Source organism: Chinchilla lanigera, unplaced genomic scaffold, assembly GCF_000276665.1.
Source record: "Chinchilla lanigera isolate Chin_1 unplaced genomic scaffold, ChiLan1.0 scaffold00066, whole genome shotgun sequence".
Classification (NCBI taxonomy): Eukaryota; Metazoa; Chordata; class Mammalia; order Rodentia; family Chinchillidae; genus Chinchilla; species Chinchilla lanigera.
The window spans coordinates 9,944,647-9,950,907 of NW_004955467.1; the positions used below are offsets into that span (position 1 = coordinate 9,944,647).

The 6,261-nt window shown below is 35.6% G+C and overlaps 1 long non-coding RNA gene across 1 annotated transcript in view; it reads left to right on the plus strand.

The window, feature by feature from the left end:
• The window catches only part of LOC102008209, a 16,964-nt gene extending 12,614 nt beyond the window's left edge, over window positions 1–4,350 (plus strand). The window contains exon 2 of the long non-coding RNA XR_001236856.1: window positions 3,678–4,350. This is a non-coding gene — a long non-coding RNA (uncharacterized LOC102008209). The remainder of the gene's footprint in view (window positions 1–3,677) is intronic.
• The last annotated feature ends 1,911 nt before the right edge of the window (window positions 4,351–6,261 follow it).

Genomic DNA, 6,261 nt, shown 5'->3' on the forward strand with positions numbered 1-6,261 from the left:
TCTCTCTCTCTCTCTCTCTCTCTCTCTCTCTCTCTCTCTCTCTCTCTCTCTCTCTCTCTCTCTCCTCCATGGTTTTAAACTATACTTAGTAAGAAATTGAAGAAATGCCTTGATTTTACATTCAGTTCCCTCATTCTTTTTATATATGAGTAATATTGTATAGAAATACCCGTTTGCTTATCCACTTACTTGTCAATGACTATTTAGACTGTTTACAGTTTTTTTGGGGTGGATTGTTTGTTTGTTTTGAGATAGATCTTGTTGTGTAGCTCAGACTAGCCTCAAACTATCAAGATTACTGTTAATCCTTCTGCCTCAGCCTCCAGAGTGTTGAGATTACAAGCATGTGCCAGGCTTATTTCCAGTTGTTAGCTTTATGAAACAATGCTGGTTTGAACATGATTTAATGCTATTATGAACATATATTGTCAGATCTTTGTTTGGTCACATGTTTTCATTTCTATTGGATGAACACCCAGGAGTAGATGTGCTGAGTCACATGCTAATTCTATGTTTAACTTTCTGGGAAATCTTTGGCCTGTTTCTCATGGCTGTACCACCTTACCACCAGCAGTGTCCTAGTTGCTCTATACTCTCAATGACATTGAATTTTTATTTTCACAATGTTTTAAGTTTTAGTTTTTCTGCTTTTAACTTGCGTTTCACTGGTGGTTGATGAACATCTTTTCAAGTACTTATTTATCTTTCGTATCTGTTCTTTGTTGAAGTGTCTGTTAAAATATTTGGGCTAGTTTTTTTTTTTTTTTAAATTGGATTGTCTTCTTGTTATAGAGCCATAAATGTTCTTTGTATATTCTAAATACAATTTTAATTAGATATATGTTTTAAATATTTTCTCCCATCCTGTGCCTTGTATTTTTATATTCTTAACAGTGTCTTTTTCTTTTATATTTTATATATGTGATTTTAACTAAGTCAAAATCACAAAAATTTTTTCCTATGTTTTTGTCTAAAAGTTTTATGGATTCAACTCATATATTGAGGTTCATCATTTATTTTGAGTTACTTTTTATATAATGTTTGAATTAGTTTTTATGTGGTGTGAGAGCTACTCTTTTGTATATGAATATACAGTTGTTCCAGCACTTTTTAAAGACAACTATGTTCTATTACTTTGAGAATTAATGTACCATCTATGTGTGGACCCATTTCTGTACTCTATTCCATTAATCTATATGCCTATTATTATTCCAGTACTATATTATGAATTACATATATATTTTTGATTCATATATTAAAACATAATAATAGAGAAACCTAACATTAAGTTAGTTAGTTCTAATTGTTTTGGTCACCACTAAATCGCAAACATATTCCTCACCTCTCAGAGTTCTTTTCTCTTTTTTTCTTCTTTTCTCGTGTGTGTGTGTGTGTGTGTGTGTGTGTGTGTGTGTGTGTGTGTACTTGGTTTCTTGAGACAGGGTCTCACTATATAGCTCAGGCTGGCCTTGAACTCACTATGTAGTCCAGGTTGACACTGAACTCGTGGCAATCCTCCTGTCTCAGCCTCCTGAGTGCTGGGATTACGGGTGTGTGCCCTGCTCTTTATTATAATTTGATAATGATTATTATAATTATGCTTTTTAAAAAATAAAAACACTTAACATAAGTTCTACCTTCTGGGCAATTTTGAGTACAGAGTACAATATTATTGGCTATAGGCATTATACAGTATGGCAGCTTTCAAAACTTACTTTGCATAAGTGAAACTTTGTATTCTTTAACTATCACCTCTTTCTTTCCTCTTCTCTTGAGCCCCTCAGCCACCACTTTACTTTCTATGACTTTGTCTATTTTAGATCACACATATAAATGAGATCATATAGTTGTTGTTCTGTGTCTGGATTATTTCACTTCATGTCGAGCCCATGAGGTCCATTCAGTTTTCACAAATGTAAACATTTCCATTTTCCAAACACTGAATAATATTTCATTATATGTGTGTGTGTGTGTGTGTGTGTGTGTGTGTATAATTTCATTATTCATTCATCTGTAAACAGACATTTAGACTGTTTCCACCTTTTGGCCTTTATGAATAACACTGCACTTAACATAGGAATACAGACATCTCTTCAACATACTGATTTCATTTCCTTTGGATATACAATATACCAAGCTGTGGGATTGCTGGATCATATTTTTAATTTTGTGAGGAACCTCCATACCCTTTTCCTTAATGTCTATACCAGTTTACATTCCTACCAAAAATATCTGCAAATCTCCTTTCTGTCACACTTTGCCAACACTTGTCTTTTAATTCTTGATAACAGCTACCCTAATAGGTGTGAATTGATACCTCATTGTGATTTGATTTGGATTCTACTGATGATTACCTACGATGAGCACCTCTCCATATACCTGCTGGCTATTTATATGTCTACTTTGGAAAAATGTATGCGTGACTACCTTGCCCATTTTTACAGGTTATTGTTCTTATTGTTACTTTGATGTTGAGTTGTACGTATGTATGCCTTATTTATTTTGGATATCAGCCTCTTATCAGATATATGTTTTACAAATACTTTCTCCTGTTCTGTGGATTGCCTTTTCATTTTGTTGATTGTTTCACTTGCTGTGCAGAAGTTTTTTATTTGATATGGTCTTATTTGCTTATTTTTATTTTGGTTTCCTGTACTTTTTGGCGACATATTTTAAAAAATCCTTAACATGAGTAATGTCATGGACCTTTCCCCTATGTTTTCTTCACACCTTTCAGGCCCTTTTATTTGTTAGAATATTGGCCTTTTGACCTGCATAATTTCCCACAACCTGAATTTGGCTGATAGCATTCTTACAGTGGAATTAGCATGTTTCTTCCTTTCCTCTGTTTTCCATAAACTTTTGAATAGATTCAGAGGTTTGATTCGATCCAGGTCTAGTTCTTTGTTTTGTTTTGGCAAGAATGCTCACATGTGCAGGTGCATGTTCTTATTACCCCTTATCAGGAAGAACATAACATCTCATGAACCACTTTTAGTGATGCTAAGATTTATCATGCAGGTTTTATCAGTTTGATCCATCTAGGGTGGCCCATTAACCATTCACCTAATAATTTTAGCAGCTATTCATGGCCACTACCTAGATCTATCATTTCATTAGGGACTTAAAAAATGGTGATTTTTCTAATTTTGTCATTTCTTTTGCATTTATTAATTGTAGTTTGTCTATTCCAGTCTATACTGATAAAGATCATTCACTTAATAAAAGTTTAGTCGTATTCGGAATCTTCTTCTAGGCCCATCTGTGCAATTGTAAAATTTGGTTTTAGCCAAGACCCTTGCTAAGTCAGCTTAGCCATAACTCCCCATCCTTGATAGCTGGCCATGTTTGATATCTGACTATGCTCCCCATCCTATACCATTCCCCATGTGATGAATGATCAACCTTGTCTGTCTGCAGCAAGACTTCTGTAAGGCCATTTTATCCAGAATTCCCCTTACTGGTGATGTTTCATCTTAGTAATTTTCCATCCACTCACCCCCATTCTACTCCTTGGGTATAAATTTCCACTTGTGCAGGCGGTATTCAGATTGTATCCAATCTCTCTCTCCCACCACAAGACACCCATTGCAGTGGTCTATGCAACAATTGCAATGTTCCTGAGTAAAACATTCCTTACTGTACTCTAACAAATATTTTTCAATTTTTTTTTACAGAAAGTGATTAATTAGGGAGAAAGAGTACAGTCATTTCTTTGAAGAGTGAGTGGCCTAGCATCCCAAGTAAAGTAGTGTTGAAAGAGCCATTGTAAAGGGTTGGGCTGCTTTCCAAAAGGCAGTCCAAGTTCTCTTTGGATCGTGGGTGCTGACTGAACTGTGGAAACAAGCTCGATCTGCGCTGCTGCTGCTGCATATTATGAAAGTGTGGTGAAAGACTTCTGCAACTTGAGCTATGTCCTTTGGACACAGGGAGGTACACGGAGCGATGCCTGGTCCTTGCCTCTTCACTTGTCGTCCTTACTTCCATACTGATTCTGGAGGAACCAGAGAAGAATAATAAAAGGGAAAGAAGAAAAACAGCAACAACAAGGAAAAGTACTAAAGACATAGACCACTTCCTCTACTTTTTGTTTTTCAAAGGGTTCTGAGGCCAAGTCTGTCCTGGTTTGAGGGAAAAGGAATAAACTTTGAATTGAATGAGAAACACAAATTTGCTAATAAATTAAATGAGGTCTTTCAATATCTGAAATGATCATAGATCTAAAAGTGACACAAAAAGTTATAAAATCTTTTATGTTAATTATACACTTTGGTTTGTGACAATTCATTGAACTATATACATAGGATATGGACACTTTTCTGTATTATATTTCAATAAAAATTTATTTTTTAATTTTTTTAAAATTTATTTTAAAAATAAAAGAAGGAGAACATATTAACAAACAGACATCCATTTACACAATGGCATAAGAACAATACAAGCAATACTGAATTACAGACAAAGTGGTAGGAAATTAACAATGGGTGTTGATTTACATATTGGTATCTTCAAAGTGGTTTCTCAGGATCAATAAAAATTTGTACCCATCAACCGAGGAATGGGTAAAAAAGATGTGGGTTTTTTTATACAATGATGTACTATTCAACCATAAAGAAGGACAAACTTGAGACATTTCTAAGTAAATGAATGCACCTTGAGACCATATTTTAAAGTTTTTTTTGTTGGTGCTGGGACTCGAACTCAGGACCTTGTACTTGCCAGGCAGGCACTGTGCCCCTGAGCTATATCCCCAGCCCAAGAGACCATGTTTTTAAGTGAAATAAATCAGTCACACATGCATAAATTTCTCATTGTTTCCCTGGTGTGAGAAACTGGAAGTGTTAAATAAGGACCTTTAAATAAGGACCAAAGTATATAATAGGTATTGTGAAATAGGAAGAAATGGTTCAAAAGAAAGGGGAACAAGGGAGGGGGGATGGGGAAAGGAAGGAAGGGAGAAGGAAAAACAATGAAGGATAAAGTGGAAAAAGCTTTGTAAGTAAGGAGGGGAAGAGAGGTTGAAGGGAGAGGAGGGGATTGGGGAAGAAAAGAGGAATCAAGATATACCATATATAGGCACAAATTCCCCATGATGAATATGATCATTATGTATACCTAAATTGTACCAATAAACTTAAAAAAATAAACTAAAAAGCTACAGATTTTGACATAATTTAGAGGTGCAGATGGGAGATTCCACATAGCAGGTTGGAGGGTGGTGGAGAATTAAAGTGATTTTAGGATGGCTTGTTATACCAGGTAGTTTGATTGTGACCTGATCCTCCATCATAGCCATAGTCTGATGTAGCCAGGGAAACCCCAGCTCTCCATGCCTTGCTGGGAAGTTTTTTCATGAGATTGATGGAAACAGTTTCAACCCAGGGAAGAATATTTTAGCAAATTCACTGTAGTTGCTACATCAATAAATTAAAGGAGACCAGTGGAGTTAGGGGTCTGTTGAGAAGCTGTTGTAGAAATTCGGGTTGTAATACAGCTCTGCATGGAGAGGAGATTAAGAGACACATACTTGCCTTGAATCCAGACCTCCCTTTGGAGGATCAGACCCCTGAGCATACCTGCCTGCTATATATGAAATTTAGATATTAAAAGTCACCTCAAACTCAGCATATTCAACTTGAATTCCTAATCCTTCTGAAGCCTGATCCTATTTCAGTGTCCCTAATTTCTCTCAATCACATCCATCACATATCTAGTTATGTAGAAGTCACCCACACCTCTTTCCCTTTGCTGATCTTATTTTGTAAATGTTGCTTAAATCCTTCACTTTCTCTATATCTTGAATCACTTTTATCCTATCTAAGCTGTCTAGTCAATTGCAATTTATGTTGCAATAGAAAAATAAACAGTGAACAGAAAAAAGTAAAGATGAAAGGTGAGATAAAAAGGATCTACGTCTCCTCAAATGCTTCAGTTCCTAGACTGAGTCTGTCTCTGAGCCACAGCCTTATCTTTGCCTGTGGGTTTTCTGCACAATCACTGGTTCCTTAAAATAAGAATCTCTTGCCATGGGAAGTGTGCTAGTCTGTATATATGAGACAGCTAGCACATATGGTGCTCACTTACGTGAGATTCAAAATACTCCTAACTCATGACTCTGAAAACACCTTAAATTCCTTTACATGCCTCTAAATGTTGTCTGGCGTTAGTCATGAAATTGTTCTTTTTTTTCATTCTTGAAAAAAAGGTAGAAGTTACATTAATATTAACCAAATTGTATGAAGAAGTTTGTCTTAGTTACCT